We start from the raw sequence: 14,720 nt of genomic DNA on the forward strand, positions 1-14,720 counted from the left end.
TCATTCTGAGGCCCACTTGTTGAGAGGCTCTACTGAGGCCATCGAGCATTGTGCCTAGATCCTCCAAGGTCTCAGCCATGACTACGATATCGTCCGCGAATCGAAGGTGGGTGATGTACTCGCCGTTGATATTTATGCCAAATCCGTTCCAGTCCAGAAGCTTGAAGACATCTTCCAGGGCGGTGGTAAACAGTTTTGGAGATATGACGTCTCCCTGTCTTACCCCTCGCTGCAACTGGATAGGTTTCGAGTCCCGATCCTGGAGGCGGACCGACATTGTGGCGTTTTTGTACAAACCCCTTAACACTTCGATATATCGATAGTCAATTTGGCACCTTTGGAGAGACTGTAGCACTGCCCAGGTCTCGACCGAATCGAAGGCTTTTTCATAATCCACAAACGCCAGGCAAAGTGGTTGATTATACTCCTCGGTCTTCTGTATAATCTGCCTTAGCGTATGTATGTGGTCTATGGTACTAAAGCCTTTTCGGAAACCGGCTTGTTCGGGAGGCTGGAAGTCGTCGAGCCTGCGAGCGAGACGATTCGTAATGACTCTCGAAAACAGCTTGTAGACATGGCTCAGAAGTGAGATGGGTCTATAATTCTTCAACAAGGTTTTGTCACCTTTTTTGAAGAAGAGTACCACCACACTTCTGTGCCATGTCGTAGGCGTTTTTCCTTCGAGGATGACGGAATTGAACAGCTTCTGAAGAGCCCTTAGTACCGGCGTTCCGCCTGCCTTCAAAAGCTCAGCCGTGATTCCATCATCACCCGGTGCCTTGTTGTTCTTCAGCTGTTTGAGAGCCATTCTAATCTCGTACAGACTGACGTCCGGGATATCTTCGGTATGGTGTCGGGTCAGTCTAGCTCTTGGGTCTTCGGCTAGATTTGTGACAGGTGCGCGTACAGTCGTGTATAATTGTCCGTAGAACTTCTCAACCTCTTCCAATATCTCCGGCCCCGACGAAATGGCTCTGCCATCCTCTGTCTTCAGCTTGGTCAGTTGACTTTGGCCAACAGACAGATCTCTTGCGAACACTTTAGAGCCTTTGTTTCGCTCAATCGCCTCTTTAATACGGTCTGTATTAAATTGGCGTAGGTCGCGAGTCAAAGACTTGGAGATCTGTCTGTTAAGGCGCCGATACTGAGCAGCATCTTCAGAGGACTGCAAAACCAAGTTCCGTCTCTCTTCCATGAGTTGATTGGTGAGGTCAGAGATCTTTTTGGTTCCTTTTGAACGACGGGTTTTAAAGAACTTAGACCCAGTCGTTTGGACAATTTCCACGAACCTGTCATTGTATTCGTCCACATTTTCGCAGTCTCCTAGGCATTCGAAACGATTTTGCAACTCGAGCTGAAAGCTTTCGGGGTTTTGGAGTTGGATGGGCGCTGGGCGGAGCGTAGACTTCATCAGTCGACATCTCTCGAGCTTGGGTCTGATATTCAATGTGCCTCTTACCATTCGGTGATCGCTTCCTGTTTTGACCGAATTGATCACAGAGACATCATTGAATATATGCTTCTTCGTCGACAAGATGAAGTCTATCTCATTTTTTGTAGCGCCATTGGGATGCAGCCATGTCCACTTTCGCTGTTTTGGCTTTCTGAAGAAGGAGTTCATCATAAAGAGGCCCTCCTTCTCCATAAAGCCAGCCAGCAGTTGGCCACGTGCGTTCCTCTCTCCATACCCAAATTGCCCCACTTTCGGCTCATTATCGCTTCGTTTACCTAGCCTCGCGTTGAAGTCCCCCATCACAACGGTAAAATGGGACCGGGAGCTATGTATGGCTCTGGAAATATCCTCATACATAGTCTCCACTTCGTCGTCGGGGTGTTCCGTGGTCGGTGCGTATACCTGTATGACCTTCAGCGAATACCGTTTGGTGATTCTGAGTATCAGGTACGCTACCCTCGCCGAAACACTCTCGATCTGGACCACGTTGTTGACAAGGGACTTGTGGACGATAAACCCGACACCACCCTGGGACTGCTGGTCGCCCTCCCGGTTATAGAGCAGGTTTCCGGATTTGAGAATTATGGTGTCCTCTCCCTCTCTTCGGACTTCACATAATCCTACGATATCCCACCGTAACCTGCTCAATTCTTCCTCGAGTTCCATTAGCTTCACGTCTGTACGCAGTGTGCGAGCGTTATAGGTTGCCAGGGCCAGAGGTCGTCGGTGTTGGTAGCTTGGCATCCCCCGGGGATTCTTCGCACCCCTTGCCCCACCGTTACCGTGACCGCTACCGTGGTCCGGGATAGTGGGGCCGCCGGGGACTAGGGGCCGTTTTTTTGTTTGTGCCACCATTTGGAGGGTTTTGCCCTAATCGCCACGCTTGGCAGGCGGGTTGGCGATCGCAGTTTTTTACTTGGTTTCGCACGCAGACGCTGCTGCCCGTCCGGTGCTACAGGGGTTTGTCGCCTCTTACGACACGCCTCCTGTGGGCGGTGGGGAAAAGTATTCTTTTACGGCCGTCCCCACACGGCACCACATTTTCAATTTAATAAACAACTAAAATTGTTAATTTTCCAATAATCTATACATTTTTAAAAGTTGGGATTAGTGAAAAAAACATATTTAATGTAACTTGAAACAAAACGAAAAAAAAAGACAACAAAACGCAGCCGGAATTTAATTGATGAATGGATAAAATCGATTAATAAATCGATAACATTTTAACCGAATAACTAACGTCTTTTTACTGTATTAATATATCAGATTAAATAATTAATTATTAATCAACACTACACTGTACGATTATAGATATCTTAATTAACTTATTCTAGTAAAATAATATAAAATCATATTTTTGTCTCTGTAATCGATTCTCTCATCAATCGATAAGAATACAATAAAAAAATACTTTGACAGTTGACATTATATTGTCACATTAATGTCAATACCACAGATATAGATAGATGCAGCATGTGAAAAAATTTGTATGAAGCCGAGCGTGCCACTTTTTAAACGTCATTAGTGTCATTTTAGCGAATTTTAGTGATTGCCGCAACGTAAAAATAATCGTATCATCGTACTGCATTCACAAAGTCATCGAAAGATATCGTGTGACTCGATTCGACAATTAATTAATTCCGATAAAACTGATAATTTCTTAAATACAAAACCAAAAACATCTTTATTTACCTTTTTAAATAAATTAATTCTTACAAATCGTCAAATCTCGTTATTTTTTTTACCCTACCAGCATTTCAAGACAAAAATTGGTCAAGTGCATGAAAACATGGATCAGTGTGTGTCTTATTGTTATAAAAGTAAGTACGGTTCCTTGTGATCGGTATGAGTGCACCACATACACGGACCATGGTTTTAACTCTTAGAGTACATCGCAGGATATGTATTAAAAACAATGCTACTTTATACTTCTTCTACTGCTACTTTATTCTAATTAATTATTTGTTACTTGTGCTGTTAATTACAATTCTCAATCCGTAAATAATTTCTTCTTTCTACCGTGTTCGTACTACTGTCCTCGTAAAATAATCGAAACCGATTGTTGTAATCGGATTACATGAACATCACTCGACCATGTATGTCCATTTGGACATATCGGAATGGCACGCTTTGACGGTCAACTTGCTGCATCTACTCTAATCCATATCTGTGGTCAATACAATTTACTGCGTTCGTGCTGTTGATTGTATTGTCGTGTTTTGCTGTGTTTTATGCCCTTTAAAACATTAGCTACCATAACTTTTATCTACGTTGAGTTGAGCCCTCTGCTCCTCCGTATACGAAAGTAATTGTTTCGCGAAAGGACGCTTTTATTATTGTTGCGACAAGGACGCTTACAAATCGACCCGCTTAGTGTTATGGACACTTTTTTTGCTCAGGCGCAGAGTCTGTTGTTTGTTTGTTTGTGAAGTGTTTTATCATCTTGTGACCAGAATGCCGAATGTTCAATGCATTAATTGTAACGTTCGTTTGAGTCGCATCAGGCGGCACGTTCTGTCAGATGAGAGTGATGTTCTGGTGAACACTATCCGGCTATGGACATATCCTAGAGAGGTAACATATGTGACTTAATGACTTCTTATTCTTCTCATTGGTTATTGGCCACAATGTGTAAAACATAATAAGTATATCAAATAATGCTCAACAAGTCAATCTGTCATTTCAACAAAATCCCTATTCCCTACACATGAAATGTGTTGTAGATAAGATAAATAACTTGAGCTTATTTCAATATTCTATTTCCAGTTGACACCATCAGACCTTATTTGCCATGCTTGCTGGCAACTAGCAACACACGGGTCAACATCCTCTGACAATATACCCAGAAGACAAGTTGGTCATCAAAATGTCTGTATTGTTTGTGGACGGTCTACAGGGTGGAAACGATAAGTGATCTCATTCGATTATTTCTAAACTATACAAGATATCGAAAAACTGGTTACTAATCCTGAGAGTGCTTCACAAGCTCTATCCAACGGTACCAATATTAGGTTACAGAATTAACTGGATCTATCCGAAAATTTAATGTTTTCAGTCTCCATACTAAATGTATGCCAGCCAAACAATAATAGAAGTATCAATTTTTTTTATTAAATAATAAACACTTAAAATGAACTCGTAAATTGCATTCTTATTTAAAATGATTATTGGAAAACATTGGTTTTAGGCTTTACTTGCAATAATATTAACAAGACATGAGTGCCATGACTGTGGCTGTACTAAATGTATGGAAGCTGGAAACAATGAATTTTCGAATGAATCCAATTTATTTTGTAACCTATTATTGGTACCGTTGGATAGCGAGCTCGTGAAGCACTTTCAGGACCAGTAACCAGTTTTTTAATATAAAATAAAAATAAAAATAAAATAAAATAAAAAATGTATTTAAAAAATATCTTGTATAGTTTTTAATATTATGTGGTTTTACTAAATGTATGGAAGCTGCAAACATTGAATTTTCGGATTGATCCAGTTTATTCTGTAACCTATTATTGGTACCGTTTGAAAGAGTTTTCAGTTTTCACTTTCAGAATCAGTAATCAGTTTTTCGATATCGTGTATAGTTTAGAAATAATCGAGTGAGATCACTTAACGTTTCCACCCTGTATATTAAGGATTAATAGACGAAGAGTTTTAGTTGATGGAGTAAATGAAGTAGAACAAAGAATATCCAATGTTATATCTCAATGGATCCAACCACAGCAGGTAGTGTATAGTTTTTATCTTTCCTATTTATAAAAATATTTTTTCAATGGCCTGCGGTATGGTGATAGGAAGTTAATGTTATCAAAGTTCACCCTACCAACTACGAGTAGTATTGGTAGGAAGCAGTGTTAGGGTTAATACTGGGAAGTGTAATAGTGCTTTTTAAAATCTTATTTGCAAGAATAAATGAGTTTCATTAGTTTTTTTTATTTTTAGTAAATAATCTCAAGACTGCCAGGAATTATTATGATTTCATCTGATTTTAGCTTACCCAAAATGATGAGGCTTGTGTACCATGTTGGCTTCGAGCATCAAGAACTAGGGATGTACCACTGGTGCCACCACAGCCAGAAAACCAGTCTACAAATCCAACTGTGCAAAGTGAACCTGATCCAAACGCAACCTGTTCTGTATGTGGAAATACTTTGCTTTCTACTATGAGGCAAACATCTGCCACAGAAGAACAGAGGATAATGGAAATGATTTCCCACTTGATGGAAAACCAGCAGGTAAAGTGTGTGTGTGTGTGTGTGTGTTTATCTTTTTATGTTAACATTATGTGGTTTTAAAAGTAAATATCATTAAGTAGATATATGTATAGATAGACAGTTATGAATGTCAAAGATAATAAAAAAAGATAGCCCTTATGGGGCACTTTACATACATATCCTTATCTTTTGGGCCCTACCAGAAATTAGAAGAGACGAAGACCTACTAATTAATCACAAGTCACAAAATCAAGTATAACATGCACTTGTAATTATGTATAACATCGCCTACCTGTTGAAATTCAGACTAATTTTAATTTTACAGATGCCACCTTTAAATGAACTCTGTCGTGCCTGCTGGGGACGTGCACAAGAAATAGAGTATCCTCAAATAAATGTAAATGAGAATGATGTTGTTCAGCAACCTCAATTTATTTCATTGCCTAATATGCGACGAGCAGCTGAAACACCAAGACATTGCATTTTTCAAGAATGCAGTGGGCTAGAGCGACATACTATACCAGAAGACACTCGCCGCCGTGTATTGCTACATTTTAATTATTTTATACCAAGAGGTGCACGTATCTGCAGACAACATTTAGAAAATGAACAATATGATAGTTTGTACTCGGCAGAATATAGCCTGGATACATTTAAAGCTGACTACATAGAAGAAATTGTATTTATATTAATGGAAGGCTTAAATAATGTGAATTATGAAAATATTCAAAACTACCCTGATCATCAAGTCCTGTATTTTATAGGTTTCACAAAGAGGCAACACCAACAGATTTTGGATGAAACACCCAATCTTAAAAATATGCATCGGGGTAGTTTTGCATTAACCGTACTTCTGTGCAAATTAAGAACAGGGGACTCTGGGGACAGATTATCCTGTCTTTTTCAAGTTCCGCGAAGAACTTTGGAAACGTTGATGTCTGTGGCTAGAAATATTTTAATACGGGACTATGTACCCCGACATATAGGCTTTGACCACATGACAAGGGACCAAGTGGCAGCTAAAAATTCTATCGTTGCTGATGGTATTCTGGGTGACCCTGATGTCCCACCACAGCAAAAACCAGCCATTAGCATTGCAGATGCAACATATTTGTACACTCAAAAGAGTTCTAACTATTTGTTTCAAAAGGAAACATATTCCCTCCATAAATATAGGAATTTGGTCAAACCATTTATTTTGTGCTGTTGTAATGGGTATATCATTGATGTTCGCGGACCATATAGTGCCACTACAAATGATGCGACAATAATGCGCGAATTGTTAAATAATCCGGAATTTAATAATTTCTATGATGAAAATGACATATTCGTCCTAGATCGCGGCTTTCGGGATTGCATGGATGCTTTGCACGATAAAGGATATATAGGCCATATGCCAGAAACAAAAGAAGACGGTCATTCACAGTTGACCACCCTTGAAGCAAACAGGTCACGCTGTGTGACTATAAACAGATGGGTGGTTGAAGCTGTGAATGGCCGTTTTAAAAGAGATTTTAAAATATTCCGTCACGAATATTTTAATCGTGCCTGTACACATCTAATGGACAATTTTAAAATAGCTGCTGCGCTACTAAACACATTTTGCACCCAATTCACCGACTCTCTCAATGCTGAGGCGTTTGTAAATATTATAAATGAACGTATGTTCCTCCAAAACACGATTGCGGATTTAGTTTTAGAACTTAACTTAAATAGACGCAGTGCAATATTTAGTCCTATTGATGGCACAACCATGGCATTCCCAAGGCTATCTATGAACGAACTAATTCTTTTTGCTTGTGGCACCTATCAGATCAGACAGGCACGGTCATACGTAGGTGAGCACTTTAGGTTTCATGGCATTTATACCTTGGAAGTGAGTCGAGACCATATACCTGGATTGGAGGGAACCAATCCTTTGTTGCTTCGAGCAAAAATAAAATCTCGCCATTCATCAGGGAAGACATATTTTGTTTTTATTGTGACAGAGAGAAATATGAATGGACGAGAAGCAATAATAAGTTATTGTTGCAACTGCATTGTGGGGCTTAGAACTGTAGGGTGCTGCTCACATGTAATGAGCATCATCTGGTACCTAGGGTATGCTCGCCATGAAGGTATAATGCGACCAGCTCCCTTCCTAGATGATGTAATTTTAAGAATCTAGTTGTATGGTAAGCTGTATGAAATAAATTAATTTATATCTTAAAGAAATATTGTTTAATTTATTAACAATAGTATATTACCTATCCTACCTATCACCTACTCAAGTAAGTAGTGCAATCAGGCCTGAGTCAAGTTACATATTTTATTTTAAGTGTGAGAGTAATGAGGATCAGTACTGTTGTAGAAAATTCAATAAAACTAGTATCTACGTTAATCTTTAAGACATAAGAAAGATATATCTTTTTGAATTTTCCAAATCGGACCATTACTTACGAAGATATTAAGTAATAAACATAGGCCGTTTTTGCCGCTAAAAGTCAACGTACGCAGGGCCGCGTGACGTCATTATATCCGAATCGAGCGCAGCCGGCGTACTATTGGGATGGAAAATATTTTTTTCCAGCTAAACCATCAGTTTTAGAAAAAAACTTTTAATAACATTTATTCATCAAAATATAGTAACCTATCGACCAGTAATTTAAAAAAATAAAAATTGTGAAAATTAAGTATCGCTATGTCCAAAAACCACATTTTCATAGGATTCGATGCAATGCGGAGACGCGGTTGGGGTGAGTGTAACATAATGATTGTTTGTATTGAACATAATAATACATAATATGATGCTAATACCCAGTTTCTGTCCTGGGGGGGGGATAAGTCATACCCAGCTTATAGCCTGGGGGGAGGGGCAAGCCTTACCCAGCTTCTGGCCTTGGTGGGAGGGGGGGAGAGGCAAGTCATGCCCAGTTTCTGGCCTGGGGGGGGGGGGGATAAGTCATACCCAGCTTATAGCCTGGGGGGAGGGGCAAGCCTTACCCAGCTTCTGGCCTTGGTGGGAGGGGGGGGAGAGGCAAGTCATACCCAGTTTCTGGCTTTTCTGGCATGGGGGGGGGGGGGGTGTCATACCCAGCTTCTGGCCGAAGGGGAGTCATATCCAGCTTATGCTTATGGCCTGGGGGGAGGGGCAAGCCTTACCCAGCTTCTGGCCTGGGGGGAGAGGGAGGGGTCAAGTCATACCCAGTTTCGGGCCTGGGGGGGGGGGGGTAAATCATACCCAACTTCTGGCCGAGGGGGAAGTCATGCCCAGCTTATGACCTGGGGAGAGGAGGGGGGCAGGGGAGTCATACCCAGCTTCTAGGCTAAGATTAAATAGGAGGGAGCAGCTGTCCTTTCCTGCAGCAGCTGGTCCGCCCATGGGAACGGCGAAAAGATAGGTAGGTACGTAGGTTTAACTCAGAAAAACTAAATAACAGGTAGGTATTGCGTGTACATCGAAATGATCTGCATAGAAATGTCTTGTAGCCTAGGCAGAGTGTATCTGCCTCAGCTATACCTTATTGTTAGAAGTAAATAAATTAATACTTATACATTTTTATATTTTACTTGGAAGAAGATATGACTCTAACAACACTTATGAACACTTTATTTGAATAAATCGCCAAATATACCACCGCGGAGAGCCCAATCGCGTCTCTGCGTTCCATTGAATCATATGAGCGTATGGATTTTTTGCGTTATTTTTCACAATTTCTATTTTTAAAATTACCTATCGATAGCTTACTTTATTCTGATGAATATATGTCATTACAAGTTTTTCTCTCAAACTGATAGTTTGGCTAGAAAAAAATATTTTCTATCCACGCAGTACGCCGGCAGCGTTCGGATCGGATACAGTGACGTCAACGGTCCCGCGCCGGGCGGTCAGTGAACTTTTTTAGTAATTTGGCCATAACTTCGTCAATTTTTGTCGTAGAACAAAAATTTTTGGACTGTGTATTAAGGATTTCTTAGCCCTATAAATCTGCATTCACAGCTAAAAATCGAAATGATCCTCATTCTGTCTTACCACTGAACCACTTCTTTTTGAATATGGTGAAGATTTCAGTCGCTAGCTGCTTAAGTTAGCCATATAACAGCTTAAATATACTCTAATGATCATAATTATTACACCTGGCCAGCTGATGGCGGTTGTGTGGGAGACAAAATAAAACATAACCTAACTTCTTAAAAATGCATATAACTTTATAACCCCAACTTTATAAAATCTACGAATAATAGCCGCAATAAAGTAACATTTTTACCTAATAAATGTAAATGTTTCGTGGCGAAACACGAGTTTTTTTAGGTGTACTAAACCTTCATACACGCTTGCCGTTCTCCTTTATTGTCTATACAATATGTACAGAATTGACCTCTCTACAGATTTATTATAAGTATAGATAAATAAAATTTATTTTATTTTATTTTATTAGGGATAACAAACAATTGTACAAACGGTTTTACAACATTAACCTTAGACATTCTACACTGCGCCTCTAGTCCCAAACTAAGCAAAACTTGTACTTGAAACAACGGATATAAACATACTTTAATACTTTTTTTTTGTAAATACATACCTACAAAATAATATACATAGAAAATACCTATAATCGGGTCGCCGAGCACGTAGCATTTCATCTTATGACGCCAAGCTATCCATCCTTATCGCTCGCGCGTAATTATGTTGCTGTCGCGCTCGCACACTCACTGCGGCCCGCCCCGTCGCACAGTCGCCCGGGCAGACCGGGCTTTATTCCAATACAAACAAAATAATATCATGCATAAAATGTTGGTACTGAGCGGGAATCGAACCCGCGACCTGTTGGCATAGGGGTCCGGCTAGACAAATCCATGCATTCACACGATAATCGATTTTCAATTTATTAAAATATAAAAGCTGAACTAGTGATTCATCTAAAGAAAGAAATTTAAAATACCTACCTACTTCAATTTATTTAACAACAGTACATTAAATTAAATTATTAGTACCACATTTAATTAAAAAAAAATACATTATTGATATGACTCCATTTATTTATATTACCTATTAATATTATTTAAATATTGTGATCAATAATAATATTTATTGAAATAAGTGAATAGGTACTTAAAATAATATCGATTAAATTTACCGAACAGATTATGTTCTATTTCAGCTTAATTTTAAACGTCAAAAGTTATTTTGACTATAATAGCATAAATTTTGATGAAATATTTTATTTTGTTTTCAAGATTTCATATTATTTTGTTAAATCGTGAGAATAATGTTGGTTTCATGGGCTTGTGAAATAATATGTATATATTATTTATATTTATATATGTAGGTATGATAAAAAAACGTAAGTGATTATGGTGTAATGTAATTTTGTGCAAAAGGGTTTGTTTACATTTTTGGAAATATCTATAGAATTAGACTTCACCTCCCTTTTTTTGACCCCGTTTTACCTTCTTAGGAGTGGAGTTTCGTAAAATCCGTTTTTAGCGGATGTCCACAAATTTCAAATTTGTAGGTGATAAAGTTTCTGAGATTTTGTGATTAATCAGCGAAAGGTATTTCGCTTTTATATACAGGATGGAATTTTGTAATGCGACTTGAAGGGCAAGTACCTACTCTTAATACTGTAGATGTCTTATAATTAACCCTCAGATCATAGAAGGGAATAGATGTGAAACGGGGGCGTGGCGCGTGTCTCCGCGATATGCCCAGAAACGAACATCGGCCGCGACGCCAGGTTAGTCGCGATTCAGTCGTACTGAGGAAATGTTCTCCGATATTGTTGGATAATGCGTCGTAACGTGCAATAACATAAGTGAAACGAAGAACTACAGGAACAATGAAGTCATTTACCACATGTAAGTATTGCAAATCCATTGGTATTTTGCTTATAAATAAAAAAAACTAAACATTTTTACGAACGAATTCAGTGCCGTGACATTTACTGCGATATCGAAATTAGTGGTGATAAAAATTCAAACACGTTGTACATTGACGATTTAGTTAGCAACCACTTTATGTCATGCATAACTACTGCGCAATGTATTTTATTTCTTCCGATATCCACTGACGCGTGAAAATACACAGTACGGCCGCATGTGCCGGTCGTAACATAGTGCAGGGCTCGTGTTCTAATACGGTTTCCTATTATCGATAAATAGAAGTAAATTATTATTTTCTATTTTCTAATTTTGAATGAAAAAATCATGAGTTGCTTGCGATTTTTAAATTTTTACAAAAACAACAATAGTAGAAGGGATAAGTAACTGTCAACTATGTAATTACTATAAGAGCTAGTTGAAAGCCTAATATAGGCATTATTTTTGATAAACATAGGCGGTACGAATTTCGCCATAATTAAAAAGTTAATGCGCGATAGTAGTTAATAATAATTACAGTGATCCTGTTATTATTATTAAAGTAAATAATAATATATTACCAATATTGTAAATACTGGTAAAAATCGCAAGTACCTACTTAACCCATGACTTTTCATACAAACTTTGTCAGTCTATAACTTCTATACTCCATCGATAACGACATTGAGCTTTGGTTGGGGTAAATTAATATAAGGTAACTTCATTTAGTCCCAATAATTGATTCTGAGTTTTTCGTCCATACAAAATGGAACTGACTCCTTTATGCAAAAATCGTTAAAGAACATAATAATAACGTATAATAATAAAAAGGTTTTCATACAAGCATTTTTTAAACCAATTTCGAGCCTTGCCCCCAGGATTTAAAGTATCGATATCTTATCGACTCCATTTTATCTTTCTTCTCTCTAATTGCTTTTTTCAAAGTGTGCGTCACGTCACGCGGCCATTGATTGGCCATAAGGCACGCCTTCTGGCCAATCACAGCACTTTTAAGCTGGTTGCACATGTTGTCGTAAACTCTCAGTCGCTTTGTTTTTACACAGTTGAATGTGTGTGTGGGAGCTGTGGTGGGGGAAATGTGGGGACACTGGTTCTCGTTGTAGTTACGCGCGACTTCATATCTATTCTCTTTCTATGATCTGAGAATTAACCTATTCAGTATTTAATAAAGATTTAAGTACATAAATGAAACAAAATATAGTTATTGCAAATAGTCGTATTTAATTATTTTTCGTTGCTTGTTAACAATCACAGAAAATAATAACTTTTTATACAGGGTGTTAGGTAAATGGGCATATGAGCCGACACTAGCCCATGTTAACATGGGCATATAAATGGTATGGTGAAGTCAGAAAACTGATTATCTTCATTTAATTTTTTACCCGACTACGGCAAAGCAAAAGGAGGGTTATGATTTTGACAGGCTATGTATGTATGTATGTATGTTCATCGGTTCCCTCGTAACTTCTAAACTACTTATCAGAATTCGACAAATGACATATCATTAGAAGCGTCTTAATTGTCCGCTGGTTATAGGCTATAATTATGGGGTTTCACAAAATCTAATGTGGCGCCCTCTAGCGGACAAAACATACAGAGTAAAAAATAAAGTTAAGATAAATATGCCGTGTTTGGTATCATTTGAAAGCGCTTTACTTGTACATTATATCTTATATATATATATACAGGGTGACTTTTGTATCAGTATCCAAATTTTTTCCTGACATTAGGTATCGTTTATAGATGACATTTTTAATAAAAAATAGGTAGGTCAAATTTTAACATCAACTATTTTTTTCCTAACCAATTAATCACGTAGTGTGGTTACCGCGCCTAGCGCGTAAACATTTTGCGGGAGAGCGGGTCGAGCGGAGAGCTGGCAACGTGTGGCAACGCTCGACCGGCCGGCCTGGCCGCGCGGCGCTTCAATCAGTCGCCCGCGCAACCCATTACGAGACGCGCGTATCGCTGCGCGCGCCGATTGTCAACTGTCAACGTAACGATGTATTCGCAGCGCGAGTGTTATGAAATGATTCGGTGCTACATTTTAAGTGGAGAGAGTTTGAACCGGGCCCAGAGGAATACCTAGACTTCGTAACCAAGGACTAAACCCAACAGTGCCAAACCGGTGAACGATTTTAGCGGCAAACTGAAGCGAGATCCGCGAGCAAGTAGGTATGTACCTACACGAGACGCGAAGTGCGAAATGACACTGTAGTTTTAAATAAACTCAAAGACAATGTACAAAAGCGTGCAAGTCTGTCTGGAGAAAAATGGTATGCACTTTGGGCAATTATTAAAATAACTACTCATAATTTGTTAGTTTGTTGTTAGGTTAGGTAGGTTTGGTAAGCAATCTCAATTATTGCACATGAAAATAACGATAAATACCCCCGAACCTACACAAGAAAAGTAGTGTTACCGCTCTCGGTGATTTTATTTTCTTTTTGATAGCGTAATTATTGTCGTAGGTATTTAATTTTTCTACCATAAATATTAGTAAGTCTGTTTAATTAAAACTAATTACCACTTTGAAATCTTTTGCATTTTGACGGTCCTAAGCCCGTGAAAGTATGAAGGGAAAATCGACAACTTATAAATCGTATCGCAATGAATGAAATGCGGCGCGGGCAGGCGCGTACGTGTGTGCGTGCGTAAGCGAGTGAGCCGTGACCACGGTGTAAGTGTTTTTTCAGACTGTTTCTGGGTGCTTTATTTTGACATTTTTGTACTGGACGATACAAAAATAAAAAATACGTGTTTTGTCTTTCGCTTCATAGATTATTATATTAAAATTTGGATACTGATACAAAAGTCACCCTGTATATATACATACACTAGCATTTGCTTGTGACTTTACCTGTATTCATGGGCTGATTGCATATAATTCACATCTTTTCGTTCATAGCTTCTTTACTACTTATTAGTTCATCAATTTAACTTTTGTTAATATTATGCGCCACAAATACACTTTAACACCAAATTAGTTTGTCAAAGTGCTACGGTAGGTAGATATAATACGTAACGTGTAACTACGCCTTTCCAAACATGAAAATTACTATGCAACTACATTAGCAACTTTGTTCAGTTCAGTATTCTGAAAATCTTGTTTTATATTTTTCAGCGTCGTTTTTTGTCGTAGTTGGGTTTTAGTTTTTTTACCTTTTTACATTTTTATACAAATCGGATTTTAT

At 38.6% G+C, this 14,720-nt stretch overlaps 1 long non-coding RNA gene across 1 annotated transcript; it reads left to right on the forward strand.

The window, feature by feature from the left end:
* The first annotated feature begins 3,657 nt into the window (after positions 1-3,657).
* LOC135086273 (uncharacterized) lies at positions 3,658-7,835 on the forward strand. The gene is made up of 4 exons (XR_010260364.1): positions 3,658-4,027; positions 4,220-5,179; positions 5,446-5,688; positions 5,993-7,835. It is a non-coding gene; the product is annotated as an uncharacterized LOC135086273 (long non-coding RNA).
* The last annotated feature ends 6,885 nt before the right edge of the window (positions 7,836-14,720 follow it).

The sequence above is a fragment of the Ostrinia nubilalis genome, chromosome W (genome assembly GCF_963855985.1).
Source record: "Ostrinia nubilalis chromosome W, ilOstNubi1.1, whole genome shotgun sequence".
Classification (NCBI taxonomy): Eukaryota; Metazoa; Arthropoda; class Insecta; order Lepidoptera; family Crambidae; genus Ostrinia; species Ostrinia nubilalis.